Genomic DNA, 16,614 nt, shown 5'->3' on the forward strand with positions numbered 1-16,614 from the left:
GGCCAGCTCACCTTCAGATTTGCCAAAGAAATCTGGGTCCTGCCCTATACTTGCTGGCTTGGCAGGCTTTTCAAAATGCAGGTATCTCTGGAGCTGTTTTGTGGACACCAAGAGTGTTACTTGACAAGCCCTGTGCTAGCCCCAGGGTACCGTGTGCACCTGGGTAAGGCTGGAACACATTGGGGACAGGGATCCAACATGCCCACTCTGGAACAGCGTGGGAACTGGAGAAATCGCCAGTTGTTTGCTGTCCTGCCATTGCTGTTCTAAACATCCCTGGAGACTATGAGCATCGGTTACAGTGTGGTGGCAGCTGGTCAGGACCAGAAATGTCCATTTTTGACCTGGAAGCAGCAGACACCTAAGGCTTAGGGTAGACGTGGGGGCTCCATACCATTCCCAGTGCCAACTTCCCATGGCGGAAATGGGAAGGAATATCTGGCCACCCACCAAGGGTCAGATGCCACATCAGCCCGAGCAGAAGCTGCCTGACACTGGCTGTTCCAATGACAATAGGACATCCTTGGGAATGTGGAGCCATTTGTGAGAGCTCAGGATGGGTGTCCTGGAAATGCCACTTAAAGGCGACTGAGGCCTCTCAAAATGCCTGTGTTAGAGCTGCAGCTCTCCATGTGGGCTGCAGTGCAGTCACCTGTGGAGCTTTAGGACAGGCCCAGGGCTCAGCTTCCCGGACCAGTGCCTTGAGAACTTTCGCAGCAGGGATATCCGGCTTGGAAAGGCATGCCTGGGAGACCATGCGACACTGCCTGGCTGGGCCCTGGGCTGACAGAAGTGAGCGTGGAGCTCGTGGTGACTTGGTAATGCTGTGAATTATGTACGTGTGGCAGGAAGGTGCCACAATGCCAAGGCCCCAAGTCTTGGGAATTCCATGAGGTCCGCATGAGGTTGAACTAAACACCAAGTGCAGTCCTCAAAGGAAAAATAAAAGAAATACCCACATAAGGGACTCTTTGGAACTGAGTCTGGAAGAGAGGGCTTCCTGGTCCACTCCAGGAGAATTTGCCTAAAGTAAATTTGCTTCCCATTGTATTCTCTTTGCTTGTTCTAAACATCACCTCCCCCCATTCCCTTAATTTGCATCATTCTGGGCTCCTTACTCTTGCTGCATCCTTTTTTTTCATTTTAAGGATGTCTGGATTTGATTTACTTAAGAGCATATATGGCTTAATTTTGTAGTTCCGGTAATCATCTATTACATTTCCCGCATTTTATCAAATGACACGTTTTCCTCATATCTATTTTTATTTTTTATTTTATTTATTTATTTATTTATTTATTTTTTGAGACAGAGTCTCACTCTGTCTCCCAGGCTGGAGTGCAGTGGCGCAATCTCGGCTCACTGTAAGCTCCGCCTCCCGGGTTCACGCCATTCTCCTGTCTCAGCCTCTCCGAGTAGCTGGGACTACGGGCGCCAGCCACCACGCCCGGCTAATTTGTTGTATTTTTAGTAGAGACGGGGATTCATCGTGGTCTCCATCTCCTGACCTCGTGATCCGCCCGCCTCGGCCTCCCAAAGTGCTGGTATTACAAGCGTGAGCCACCGCGCCCGGCCCTCATAACTATTTTTAATATGTTAAAGATTTTGTATCCAGTTTATCTAAAACTCCTTGATTAAAATGAGTTTAATTCTAGCAATACATACATGCTTATCTCTGCATTGTTTTATAATTTGATGATAAATGTTTGTCCCCAATATATGACTGTATGGATAATACTTTTTAAAAAGATACAATAAAATATGATATCTCTTTCTCACTTGATCATGTGGCTGAATGAGTCAATCCCTCCATCAAATAGAAATATCTGGCATCACTTAATCTAACTAATAAAAACATCCAGTGTGCACGTGCACCCACAATGAGAAGAAAAGACCAAAACAAACAGCCAAAAAGGAGAGAATCCCATGATTTCTGTGTAAACTCCTACAGATATCATAAATATTTATTGCTAGAAACAGTATTTTAAATGAAAGGTCTTCAGGCAAGTGTATTAAAACTGCCTTGGATACAAGGGGCCCTGTCACTTGTAAAACTTGGCAAATTGGATAACAATTAAAAATACAAAATTAAACAGAAAATACCCTTTAATAAATTGAGGTTTCTTTGATTGAGACGGAGTTTGGTCCTTGTTGCCCAGGCCAGAGTGCAATGGCGCGATCTTGGCTCCCTGCCACCTCTGCCTCCGGGTTCAAGCGATTCTCCTGCCTCAGCCTCTTGAGTAGCTGGGATTACAGGCATGTGCCACCATGCTCGGCTAATTTTGTATTTTTAGTAGAGACGGGGTTTCTCCATGTTGGTCAGGCTACTCTCAGACTCCCAACCTCAGGTGATCCGCCAGCCTCGGCCTCCCAAAGTGCTGGGATTAAGGGCGTGAGCCACCGTGCCCGGCCTCATAAATTGATCTTTAAACAAATCTTAATTGAGGTTCTCTAAAGGGAGCCTTTTAGGCAACATGCCCTCTATGTGTACTGATGGCTAGGGTGGCTGGTGTCAGGCGAATCCATGTGGATCCCCCAGCCCCTTCCTGGGAGCATCCTAGAAAGACAGCGTGGAAACGCCCGTGGCCTGGTGGTCCCCGGAGCCGCCATGGTGCCCAGCCCCGCCGCCTCACCCTGTCCTCGAAACTCGTGTGAAGCGCCCGCGGATTCTCACGTCCTCTTCTTCCAGGGCGGCGGGCGCTTCTCCTGCACCTTGGCCTGGCGCTTCTTCTGGGCCTCCTCAGCCCCCGGTTTCTCCTCCTTGGCCACCTTGTAAGGCCACTTGGGTATCCGCAGGTGGCCACTGACCTTGGTGCTGCCCTTCTGCGCCGGCCTCTGGGGCTGGAAGGTGGGCGAGGGCGCCTTGCTGAGGCGGACCCGGGGCACCATGCCCGGCAGCAAGCTGCTCCGCCGCAGGCGCTGCAGGGGCAGGAGGCTGGCCTTCCGCCGGGCGGGGTCGGCAGAGCCCCAGGACCCCGGTAGCAGGGCAGGTGGGAGGCCGGCTCTTGGGGAGCCCTCCCGGGAGCCCGCGGCCACTTGGCAGGGCCGCTTGTGCTGCTCTGTGCCCTCGGCTTCACTCACCTCCTGCGCCTGCCTCCCCATCCCCCGCCGCGCCGCGAGAATTTCCTGAGCCGCCAGGATTTCCTGCATCGCCAGCCGCCTCTTCCCCACGCACAGGGAGCACTCGGGGCACACGGTCTGGCACGCGAGGGCCACGGCGGGGCTGTTAGAGGCTGGTGATCATCCTGACCATGTGGTCCAGGGCGCCCCGGTCCTCCGGGCCAGGCACGGAGCGCGGTGTCAGCGCGGACAGCTCGCAGTCCCTCAGCCTCTGCAAGCTCGTGCCCTGGAGCGGAGGCAGCTCAAGCTGGTAATTTTCCCCCAACCGCTCCTGGCAGGGGCGCTCCAGGAGCCTCTGCATGAGGCAGAAGTGTAAGTGGCCACTCCTCTGGCGACATCCCACGGCGGGGCCCTCGCGTGGACACCCGCCCCTGCTAGCTCAGGGCTCGGATGCGATGGGTTCGACCCTGCATGGCGGCTTTGCAACCTAACGCGTCCATCCTTCAAGGTCAAGACCCAGGACATAGTTCAACAAGTAGTTGGTGATGATAGCATGCCCTGACTGGGCCAGAACAGCCTCTTTAGTAAAACAGCACAGGAAAGTCATGAAACACATCCTCAGCTCCTTTCTTCATTTTCACTTTAATTCCGTGATGCCTCTGTGTCCGTCTGACGACATCTCTCCTGGGGTCTGGGACTCTGCTGGTCTTCAATGCTTACTGTGAAGGGTTCCTGGCCATCATCAGCCAGGAAAACCTCAAAGCCCTCCGTCCTCAACGTGGGATCCCTGGGCCAGGGGCATCAGCCTCACCAGGAAACCTGTTCTTCTGCTCATTCTTGGGCCCCAACCCAGGCCTATTCAAAGAAAGACTCCAGGGGCAGGGCCTGGTAGCCTGTGTTTCCACCAGATCTGTGTTAAAGCTCAAATGAACCAGTCCAGGTGATGCTGAGGCAGGAAGCGCAAGGCTGAGAGCCAGTGTCTAAGGCAACTGTGCCCATGGGGCCAGGGGCAGCTCCTGCCTGTGCAGCTACGATTAGGGTTGCATTCCCTTCCCTGTCCTGCCAGTTGACGTCAATTTGGGGGCACTCAGCTAAGGCCACCACGGTATATCCACAAAGCCGTGGTAGCAGGCGACATTAAGGCCAGTCTAGCCATTGTGATCAGTCTCCTGCGCCTTCTCAAAGTTCAGCCCCCGCCGCACCAGAGTCTGCAGCAGCCCCACTGCTCCAGGACGCCCTCCTCCAGGACGCCCTCCTCCAGGACGCTCTCTACGCCCTGGACGCCGTGCTCCTCCTGGTCCTGGAAAGGGTAGAAAGAGTCGTCCCAGGAGATGCTGCGGGTGTGGGGCAGACTGGAGAAGTCCTGGAACTCTTTGTAGTCAGCGAGATCCTCCTAGACCTGTGTGCCTAGGAGTGGGGACAGCGGTGGCGGGGTCATGCAGCGCGCCCCGTCACCCTGTGGCTGGGTCCCAGCCAGCAGCACCACACAATCGGCCGGAGGCGTGGGCGTGGGGCGAAGGCTCTGTCTGGGAAAGCCTGGTGGGCGCCAAGGTCCCTACTTCTTGCTTCTGTGTCCCCAGGAAGCCCTAACTCCCCCCCAGCCCGGGGGAAACCTCACTTCTTTTACATTATTGTTTGTTTTTATTTTAATTTTTTAGGACATTGATAAAATCACTTTCTGATTTTTGAGATTAAAAATTAAATAATTTTCAAATTTACCCTTTTTTAAATGTTTCACTATTTTAATGCTTTTATTTTTTGTATACTTTAATTATTGTAATTTATATCTTCAATTATTATGGAAGAATTTTAGAAAAGTCTTTTCACATAATAAAGTCTAATTAATTAACTGTTATTTATTCTCTCCTCTATCTCATATACGTACTTTAACCTTTTAGAACACTTTGTTTTGAGACTGTTGTTACTTATGTGACATTTTAACTATTAGTCTTCACTCTTCTAGTGAATTTTTAATGTCATTCAAAGGGTACATCTTTCTATACTGAGAATTAAACATAGTTGTCAACAATATTCTCAAATATTAGGAATTTCACCTTCCAATGGCATGTTAAGTATGTTCTCCTTCCCTTCGAATGCATATTCCCCGCCCCCGCCCCCTGCTAATTTTGTATTTTAAGTAGAGACAAAGTTTTACCGTGTTGAACAGGCCAGTCCTGAACTCTTGATCGCAAGTGATCCAGCTGCCTAGGCCTCCCAAAGTGCTGGGATTACAAAAACAGCAACTAAATGCTGGAATGATGACCGGGAACTTGTCTAGAGTCTCCAGTGATTATCCTCCTTATAACAAGGCAGAAAGCCTTCCTCAGAATTATCCAGACTGACATTACTCATTGTCCAGACCTGTTAACAGACTCCTGCAACCAGTGCTGTGAGTCTCAAATGTGCTCTTTCAGTAATGCAGTAGAAGGCCCGAGTTTCCACATAGTAGTATCCTTCAATGCCTGGAGACTTTTAAGGCATAAGAACGTATTGATCCTATGAACTATATGTTTTGTAAAATCTCAGGATATGTGAGGTGCTTGGACAAATTAAGTTTCAGGGTGATATCCACTATTGAGACAGAAAATTAGTCTAAGAATTAAGACCTCAAAGTCCAGAATGAGAAAAAAATTGTTTTGCTTAGAGCCTCCTTATAATTATCTTACTTGTTTTATAGATATAAGCACTAGAGGACAAGCTCTACCTGATATAGCTGGCCTAGACATATGCGGATTTAATTGTAGGAGAAAGAATTATACCTTTCGGGTAAAATGACTACCAAAAAGAATTAGTTGCTGTTTTTGAGACAAGTTGTCACCCTGTCACTCAGGCTGGAGTTCAATGTCACAATCAGAACTCACAGCAGTTTTACACTCCTGGACTCAAGCAATCCTCCCAACTCAGCCTCCTGAGAAGCTGGGACAACAGGTGTGCACCACCACTCAAGGCTAATTTTCTGTTTATGCTTTGGTAGAGATAAGGTCTTACTATGTTGTCCAGGCTGATCTCAAACTCCTGGCCTCCAGTGATTTTTCTGCCTTGGCCTCGCAAAGCACTGGGATTATAAGTATGGCCCCTGTAAAGAGCTTTAGATCAATTTTATTTAATACAGATAGCTTTCCAACTAAAAATATTTTATTAGAATTCTCTTAATTCAGCAAAGCATTGTTATTACTGACCCAGTCTTCACTTATTTTCGGCTTACATGCAAGAACAAAATTATCTTTATGTTTTAATTTGTTTTATTTTATATTTTCAAGGTGCACAATATGTCGTTTTGAGATACATGTGCATAAGGAAATGATTACTATAATGAAGAAAATTAACAAATCGATCATATCACTTAGCTGTGCTTCTTTTTTATGATAAGAACACCAAAAATCTAGTCCCTCAGAATATTTCCCAAAAACAATACGAGATTATCTAATATACCTACAGGTTGTACATCAGATTCATTTATTCTACATTACTGCACCTTTACCACTGTTACCCTTCATTTACTTATTTTCTTCCCATGAATGTAACCACCATTTTTTAATGTATTGAACTTTTAAAAATCGATTTCAAATATGAGTGGGACCATGAAGTATTTTTGTCTGTGTGTCTGTCTCATTTCACTTAGGAAACCTGCCATTTACATATCTCCTAAATTTAGTACAGAAATAAAGTGCTAGTCAAGAATGTGTCTCAGTTTTGTTAGATTAATTTTTTCCAAGTTATCCTCTTTATCAGTTTTTACTTTTTGTACTACAGAAGAGTGAAAATTCTTGTATTAAAAGAAACTATAACCAGGCTATTCATAAATAACTTCTTTCAGGGATAAAAATCTCAGGAAGTTAAAGATTTCTGTATTAATGATTGACAGTGTTGTTAGTGGTCTCTCTTAGACTTATTTCAATTGTAAGTAAGTCTTGGTGATATTCTAACATAAATTCTGACAGGTGAAGAGAATAAATAAATTAAGTATCTCTAGGAGAATCAACAGAATAAAATTATCTTCGTTAAATGGCTAAGAAAATGTGGTAAATAGACACAAAAACATTTTCATCTTCCAAAATCAGAGTCAAATACTAAGTGATCGTAAAGTAGCTAATTCTGTCTTCCTGACAAAGTGAATGTGAGCTAAATTAGAAGAATGTCAGGAACAAATTTTTCCTTGAAATCTAGCAACAAATAATGTAATTAAATTATGAGGCCTTGACTGTTGCATAGAGTTGTAGCATCAACAGAAAAACTCACAAAACATAGGTGAAAATCAAAAAGGAGTGCCGGGTTGGAGCCCTAAGGTGAATAATTTTATCATCTCAGATCACTTGGAAAAAGGCAGCGAGTCCAAAAGAAGCTGTTGAGAAGCTTTCTCTCTGCTAACTCCTAATGTTCTGCATGAAATATGTGGAGGCAGAAGAGAGACAATTTATTATAGTCTACGTGATATAGAGTGAAGGAATAAGAGAATCTTTCTGATAAGTATCTTCAAAATTGGGAGAATCATTTCTATCAAAATCGTTCATTTAAGGGACTAAAATACAAATAAGACGTTTCTTGACACATAACACTCAGCTAGCCAGGCTCTAAAAAGGACGACACTGGACACCTCGACAGTGGTAAAAAGCAGGGTTTACTCACTCTTGAATAACAACTGGTGCTAACCTTAGGCAGCAGCTTATCTATTTGGTTGAGGTTCAGCTTTGTTTCATTGAACAAATCTCTTGGGTTATTTTCAGTTGTTCCAGTCATTTAATTTGTTTTCTGAATCAAATGATAAGAATAAATAAGGTTTAGAGTGTAAACAGCATTCCCAGATACATTACCACTTAGTGTCCCATCTGCCTAATTTTGAACCTATAGGACAGGAATAAAAGCACTGTGAGAAACACCAGGTGATTTCCTTAAAGCCAAATACTCTTGACCCTCCTACGTTTCTTCTGGCTCTCCTGCTGCATGGGACATGGTAATAAATGGAAGTTTCCTGCACAAAGAGGTAAAATTCACTTGTTGAAGATGTCAGTCTTCTTCTTGACCAACTCCTATATTGGTACAATCATGTGAGAGAAATGCACCTTCTGAATCATTTCAAACTCGTGGTCTTTGTTACAGCACATAAGCCGGTGTGCTAGGAGACGTAGCTATTACATTCTCTTATACAATTTTCCATTCTCTATCATCTGGATTCTTATTTAAAATGTAAACAAAGTTTGTCCTTTCTACTGCATAAGAAGGTTTATACCACTTTATGCTTAGTAAGTAGTTAAATTTATATGTCAGTTTAAATAAGGACAGCCTCCATTATTCTAAGTCCTGTTCCTGTTCCCCATCATCTTATATAGGAACCTTCCTCTTTTGATTGTTTATATTAAAAAACCTAAGACAATTGAAATCAACCCCGTAAAAATTATGCTACAATTATTTTAAACCCTAACATAATAGTGTTATCTTTGATATGAATCTGAAAATCAATTTATTTCTTATCTTTTGATAGATATTCATTAGTATGTTCTATCCTATTTTGTTACTTATATTTTGGAATAGTTTCTTAATGTTAGAATAATATTTATACATGTTAACTCCTCTAATTATCCATTTACTCATCTTATTTACTGTATGATCTATTCTAAAAGTTGCGTTGAATAATTGTAATATATTAGCAAAGAAGACAAATACTGCCATTGCCCCTTTGGAATTTTCAATCTGGTAGTAATAAGTATAAGAGTTTTCTGAATATTATAATCTGATATAATATATTCAGAGATGTAATAGCAGAGCAACCCGGCACTGAAAATCTGTTGCATGAGTTGAAATGTGATTAATAACTAGGATGTTGAGAAACGATAAAGTCTGTGAGGTCAACTTAACTTGCTCAGACTTAAAAAGGAAATAAGCACACTTTTTATTCTTTGTAAGATAAGATATCCACCACTTCATTATTCTACCCCAGCCTGGTTCAAATATACAACTAAGAGAAATGATTTACAGTGTGTACAAACTGAAAACATACTCTCTGAAAAAGGAGTCAGATTAAAAAAAGAACTTACATTGTATGATTTTATTTACCTGAATGCAAAAACATAAAAAGTAGATTAAGTGGTGTCAAGGAATGGGGGAGGTTGAATGGAGAATAAATGTTAATGTGTATCGGGATTCTTCTGGAAGTGTTAAAAGTGCACAGGCAGTAGAGAGCTCTGATGCCTACACAAGTGTGATACACTAACAATCTCTGAATTAAATACATTAGAACATGACTTTCACGGTAAGTGAATGAATTTCAACAAAACTAGTACAAAAAATTATTGATGTTCTAGTGAAGATTCCACAATAATTTATTAATTAAAATAATTTAATTAACAAATGTACACATTCAAGGTGGTTATCCCATTTATTACCATAAAGTAATTACATTCCATGAAGTTACAATGAGCTCACAGGCTCTCACACGTAGGGTCTTAGGACACTATTTGCCTCATATATGGGAGGTCACAATAAATCATCATGAAACCAACTTTTCATGTACAACCAAAGCAAAAGAAAGGCCTCAGAGGGGAAGAGAACGAGGAAGGAGGAAAACCATAGATAAGAGAACCTTTAGAAATATCAAAAAAACTCACAGATCCATTATCATAATCCAGAAACACCCCAACCCGACCCAAAGGCCTTTGTACATACTGAATTAAAGGTGGAGAGTTGATGGAGAGACTACAGTGATTGCTCCTTTTTGAGGAAATTAAAAAAAAATGTTTCATCAGAATCAATAACGGTATTGGCATCTGCAGTCCTGAAATCTCTACAGACTCCCAGAATCCAGCTGGAGGAGAGGGTCACATCCACCTCTCAGAAATGCCTGTGGGAGGTGAATGCTTGTGCTCCCCACACAGCAAAGCTCTCCACTCCCTGGGGATCCACGGGAGCACTGAGATGGTCATCTCCAAATATCACATATCTCACATCCTCAGAAAGGCTTATATAGCAAGGAATCATTTCCGTGCTCAGAGCATTATCCACTGACAAGGAAAAAATATTATATTAGTGAGTGCTATGAGGGACAGAGGCTCTGTGCCCAATTATTCACTTCATTTGCTCTTCCTCCAAGAAAATACAGAAGGAAGGAAAGCAAGAGAGTTTAGCCCCATGCATGCATGAAGATGAAATGTTATTACACCTCTTCAGCACATACAATTATGTATTATTCCTTAAAATCAGAGAAAAAATGTGACCATATAACTGGGCGAAGTAATGATTTAATGTCTATCTCTGCATAGTTTGTTTCAGGACATATCTAAAATGTTTTTTTTTCTTCAGTAGAAAAATCTTCTTGTATTGTTTGTGTTTAAGATCATCAACAGGTAGACATCAATTTGCTGTGATGTGGGAATTTATTGGAATGTAAGTAATGCCTGTTATAGTCTCAAACATAAAAAATTTGGTAGAAATTTACACACGTAAAATTTATAAGTTTCTGAAAAGAATACTCTGGCTTTACATTATCTGTTTAGCTCCTGATTCAATCTACTCTGGGTTCCTGCCCTCTGCTACTTAGACCTGCTCTCTAGAATGGGCCTAACATGGTTCAGCCACGTTCACAGATCCCTCACTTTTCACTTGTTTTGAGATGTATCTGATGGCATTAGAATTGTCCTGATTATGCATATTTCAGTCATTTTCTTTGTTGATCAAAATGTTCTGATTTTGTAAATAATAAAGGTTACTTGTAGAATGCATGTAAATGCACATAGAATAGAAAGAATTAAAAACCATTATGACAAATCTAAGCCTTCAAAATTGAATTAAATTGAATAAACAGGAAATACTGATGCCACCATGAGAACTAGTGTCTTCATAACTACATGATCTGAATATTCTTTGTCCTCTTATTCTGCAGATAAAGTGTGTGTCTTTCTTTACATTTTCATCAAACTGTAAGTCAGGAAATTGAGTTTTCATCATTGTAATATTACTATGCAGGTAGAGAAGATGCACATGTTTTGGAAAAGTATGTATTACCTACATGTCAAAACTAATAAAACTTAAATGGAAAAAGCCTCAACCAAGGGACCCAATAAGGAAATAATTTGAGGCTGGACTGTGAAGCAGCTGGCTCTTGCCTCTGAAGTTGTTGAGCATGTCTAGGACTCCAGTTATGCGCCATGAAGTGAGCTCTGGGTTCACTGGCTGGGGCTGTTGCATCTGTGCCAAATCAGTCCTGCAAAAAAAATGGCCTCAGCTATAGTTCCAAGCCCAGAGTTAATCATACAGTCATACGAAGATATCACATTTTCATATAAGATGTTTCCTCAGAATTCTGCCAGTTTTGGTTAACCGGTTGTACATTTTATTCCACACTCTAGGGGCCATAAGGATGTTACTTTTTCTAAATTTTACTTCCATAAAAACCCAATTTCTCCAGGTATGTTATTCTCAGACATTACACAACTTCTAAAGTCATAAAAAGTCATTGCCTCCCTCTGCCCATCACACCCCCTGAGGGTAGGCAGAAATCTTGGGAATATTTCAGAGAGCAGAAAACCCAGACAAAAACTTTGGGACCTCAGTCTGCAACTGTCACTAACGCTAGTCAGTGTGTAACAGAGAATGTTCACTGAGACAAAAGGCTTTAATCTTTTGTGCAAATCAAAGGAGTCTAATTCCAGCCTGAGAACCCTGCTGGTGAGGGTCCTGAGGCAACCATTTTCTTGAGGTCTTTCCTAGAACTGGGTGTACGGTGATGGGGCAGGCCCAGGTCACTGATGCTTTTAGGAACAAAACATCCCTCCTCAGCCCATCCTTACGGAATCTCTCTCCTCCCTCTGTCTTTTTTTTTTTTTTTTTAACCTCCAACCCCTCTAGAGTAGAAGATGCCTCTATGATTCCTCAGAGTAATTTTGTATTAAGATCTGTGGGGTATGGCTGGTCAGGATGGATGGATCGGGAGAAAAAACTTCCAAATGGCAAAGTGTTTTTATGTATATTTTAATTCATACAAATTTTAAGATGAATATTTTCCAGACCAAAGAGAAGAAGACCTCAGGCCCTCTTTTGAAACAAAATTTGAAATAGCTCTGACAACGATGTTAGTCCTCAAAATGCATACATCCCCTTCATTCACAGGAGAACAAATTTTCAGAAATAGCATTGTTTTTAGTGTAAACTCATCTTGCTGATACATTTCCCACATCCTGCAAAAAAAAAAAAGATAATGTTAATTATGAGAGATTTTTCCTTCTGCATCTTTTCTCACACTCTTGTTTCTTTCTGTTTTAGTGTTTTAATAATGTATATCTTTTTATTTCCTGCTAAGGAATCATTCAAGGCTACATTAATAACAGAACCTCAACTAAACAATAGAAAGCTTCATCAGTGGGCATTAGGAAGAAAGGAGCTCAGCAAGAGATGGTGGAGTAAAGCAAGGATATCTAGGCTTCCAGTGTCATTAATTTCCTAATCTTATTTCCAAGGAAAGTTCTGACCACACATGACAACTCTTAAAACAAAACAGAGAACCATATGAGAAACAGTACATGGACATTGATGAGCAGCTTTGAGAAATCTTGCCCAGGCAAGGGGAAACCCCTCAATGTCTTCAGCAAATCACTGCTGTCTGGGACATCAGAGTGAGGATGAACTAGGGCATGTAAATGGAGTATTACTAACCTTCCCCTGGCCTAGAGTTCTAATGATTTTGGATGATCTCTCTGTGTGGATAGCACTCCAAATTATATTGAAGAGAACTTTGTTATATGCTATCAGCTAAGATGGCAAAAATTTCCCAAAGATTACCAAAGTATGCAGTAATAAGTGAATGGAGAAACGTAATGGTGGAAGTCAGACAGCATTTGTCACTTAGCTTAGAGCAGTGACATATGCAGGTGATATTTGCATGTCCTGGCAGCACTGTCCAGCAAAGGCTTCCTGTCTCTGAGGATGGACCCTCCCTCCTCACATGGAGCAGCTCCCCGTCAGGCATGTGGCATGTCTCCCACAGCTCTCTGTACGTGTCTTTCATCCCTTCTAAATGTTGGGTCGTTCTCACTTGACTGTCTTGTAGTTGTTGGAAAAGCTCTTTCGCTTCTCTTTCCAGTGCCTGCAGATGCAGTTGCTCCTCCTCTTCTAGAAATATATGCATCTTTTGATATTGAATACTGATTATCCTCTTCCTTAATGACACATAGTGCTGCAGAGATGTTTGGTTAAAAGGATTACACGTTCTCACTCTCAATAGAAAACTTCAAATAATTATATGCTGGGTGTAATCAAGCAACTTATAAACTTTCTGCCTCACTCTTGCAAGCAGTCTTGAACATTTTCTATCTTCTTCTGTCCATCTTTGTCAATGTTTGTATTCTCTCTCCCTTTTTAAATCAAACCTATATAAAGACTCCTGGTTTCTATCACTGTGATGCTTCTTCACAGTTGTTATTGAGTCAATTATTTCCTCTATTAATCTCTCTTTTAGGATTTTTCCCTGTCTGATTCGCCTACATGTTAAAAAACATTTAGCCATACACCGTATTATGCAGTTTCTTTTTACTTTTACCTTATTTTTACTCTATATACTATTCTATTGCTTTCACCTTCCTCATTCCCAAACTTAGTGAAATGTTGTCTCATCTGCGGTGTCTGAAAAGATTGATACCAACCTTCAAATTTGAACTAGAATACACATCATGCCATTTATCCAATATACTAGAATTAATTTGGCTAGCTTGTGTGGGCTTCTCTGTTTGCAATTCCTATTATATTAATTGAAATCACTACATTTTCTGTGGATGAAATCACTGTCTTTCAACTGGTAGTTTGAATTTAGCTAAAAATTATAAGCTAACAGTGTGTTTATTTGCATAAAAACAAAGAAAACATTTTCATTTTTACCTCTAACGAATGAAATTTGCTAGTTTCCTGATTTAGATTGTTTCGTGTCTCTTGATTGATTTTCCATAAATAGTCTATTTCCTTTATAAGTTTCTCCTGCAAAAGAAGCAAGAAGCTTAGCAATAATGAAGACAGTATAGTAGATTTCATCCCCTTATCAATAAAAAAAAGGCTGTCATTGAAAGAAACATAAATTAAGTTAGAGTGGAGTGGTCAGATTTTTCCAAATTAAACACATTTGGTTCTAATCATTGGGATGTGAAAAGTGATAGAAACATAATAGAGAGTTTTAAGGGACCCTTCAGATAATATCATCAATTTTCTGAGAAACTGGCTTTTATATAACCCGACTTTGAACAGTGTTCTTGGTGCTGGCCACCTGCTCCACAGCTCCATTCTATATGTTTGAACAATGTTTCTAAGGAAACCTCCTTTAGTGGAGTCTCAACACAGCTATGATTAGAGTGCCAAATTAGTCAGCAACATTGAAAGGACACATTTATGTTATCATGATTGACATGGAATTATCACCACCTCCACCATCTGCATTCTCATCACCATCATTATCATAGGCCCTCATCATTCTTATTTGGGAATCTACATAATTCACACTGCCTTAGAGGCATCACGTACCCTGCATTCCTCAGCAGCCCATCCTATTGGGCTGTGGCTGTGAGCCATGTGCTCTGGTGACTCAGAGCAGGGCCCACAGAGCAATCTCTTGTCAGCCTCACAGAAGAGCTCCTTAGCCTCCTCATGGAGCACACCGATATTGTGTGAGCTGTTGATGTTCTGAGGTCTGGTCTGTCTGGCTAGGGAAGCCAGCTTTTTGAGTGCCACACTGGTGTTGAAGTTGGGCTTCTCTGAGATTTGTCTGCACAAAGGGCAGTGAATTGGTGCTCTGCCTTCTTCTGAGCAGAGGCAGAGGCAGGGCCTGCAAAAGCTGTGCCCACAGTCAATGGTGACCGGGTCTATGAGGTATTTCAGGCAAATGCAGCAAATGAGCTCATTCTGGGAGACTCGCAGGGCATCTGAATCCATGTTTCTGAAAATTAAAAAAAAAAAGTGAGAATTTCTTTCTCTTATTTTTATTTGTCCCGATGAAAAGGAAAAAAAGGCTGGTGGACAATTTTCCTTGTCTACTTGAGCTCTGTCCAATATGTCTAATAAGTTAGCTCCAGTACAAACTGAGACATAGTAAATGCAAACATACGGGATTTATAAAGTTTTCCCTCAATAGTCGTCGAAGATTCAGTCCAGGACTCCCTGAGATACCAAGATCCTAAGATGTTCAAGTCTCTTATTAGTAAATGGTGTGGGATTTGTATGTAACCTAAACCTATCCTCCTGAATACTTTATGTCTAGATTACTTTGAATGCCTAATACAATGTAAATGCTGTATAAATACTTGTAATGCCATACTGTTTAGTAACAGCAAGAAGATTAAAAATATGTACATGTTTGGCAGGGCGCGGTCACTCATGCCTGTAATCCCAGCACTTTGGGAGGCCGAGTCGGGCAGATCACGAGGTCAGGAGATTGAGACCATCCTGGCTAACATGGTGAAACCCCGTTTCTACTAAAAATACAAAAAATTGGCAGGGCGTGGTGGCACCTGCCTGTAGTCCCAGCTATTCGGGAGGCTGAGGCAGGGGAATAGCTTGAACCCAGGAGGCGGAGGTTACAGTGAGCTGAGATCGCACCACTGCACTCCAGCATGGGTAATAGAGTGAGACTCTGTCTCAAAAAAAAAAAAAAAAAAAAAAGACAAAAAAGAAGTACATGTTTAGTACAGCTGCTTTTTTCTCCCTGTAAATATTTTTTATCTGAGATTAGTTGAATTCACGGGTATGAAACTTATGGATATGAACAACCGTGATGCAAATGAGAAAATGAGACAACAGTCGTCATGACATTTTTGTTAAACAAGCCGTGCTCTCAATCATTCCCAGTTACTTAGACAAGCTTAAAGCCTGGGCGGAGGGTAAAAGCTGGGATGATTTCTGAGTCACTTATATAAGCTAATCAACGAAGAAGCACATTCTGAATGTCATCCTGTCTCTGTCATTCTATCTCTCTCAATGATTCCTTGATGATAATATATGAAAGACACTTAGTATCTATGGTATTATTCTATACTCCCTGCCTCCAAACTCACCTAAGAAGTATGCTCAGACAATTATAAATAAAGTAGGTTTTATCTAAGATTGATTAATCAGAGTGGACTGTCAACTCCTAAAATTATGAATCATTAAATTTGTCCTTTTAACTTTAATATCAAAACTCTTCCTTCCAATATATTAAATGTAAATAATATCTATTATTTTTAATTAAGAAAGTTTTTTCCCATAGTCAATTCAGATGATTAGAGAGAACACTTTCACATTCTGAAATAGCCAATATTTCACCTATAATAATTAACAAGAATGAATCAACAATTAATTATCTTCTAAAATAACAAAAAAAATGAAGATATGTATTAGGTTTGCCACTCTACACTAGAAAATCCAGAAATGCAGTTAATGGAAGCGTGGCCGCCAATTCACCATTCTCCTTAGTGACTTGGAAGTTGCAGCTTCTTGGGAGCCCTTGCCAGTTGGTTAGATCTATTGATCTATTTTCTTTCTTTCTTTCTTCCTTCCTTTTTTTTTTTTTTTTTTTTTTTGTTGTTTTTGAGATGCAGTCTCACTCTGTC

At 41.5% G+C, this 16,614-nt stretch overlaps 1 protein-coding gene and 2 pseudogenes across 1 annotated transcript in view; all 3 read right to left on the reverse strand.

Annotated features, from left to right (window-relative positions):
• Positions 1-3,379, reverse strand: part of LOC129485384 (N-acetylated-alpha-linked acidic dipeptidase 2-like) — a 61,521-nt gene extending 58,142 nt beyond the window's left edge. Inside the window, exon 1 of the mRNA XM_055284685.2 lies at positions 2,632-3,379. The gene's annotated coding sequence lies outside the window, so the exon portion shown is untranslated. The remainder of the gene's footprint in view (positions 1-2,631) is intronic.
• Positions 2,087-8,008, reverse strand: LOC129485385 (ankyrin repeat domain-containing protein 33B-like; annotated as a pseudogene).
• Positions 8,009-9,502: 1,494 nt separating this feature from the next.
• LOC129484752 (putative tripartite motif-containing protein 64B) lies at positions 9,503-14,959 on the reverse strand (annotated as a pseudogene).
• Positions 14,960-16,614: the final 1,655 nt, after the last annotated feature.

The sequence above is a fragment of the Symphalangus syndactylus genome, chromosome 6, assembly GCF_028878055.3.
Source record: "Symphalangus syndactylus isolate Jambi chromosome 6, NHGRI_mSymSyn1-v2.1_pri, whole genome shotgun sequence".
In the NCBI taxonomy this organism is placed as follows: Eukaryota; Metazoa; Chordata; class Mammalia; order Primates; family Hylobatidae; genus Symphalangus; species Symphalangus syndactylus.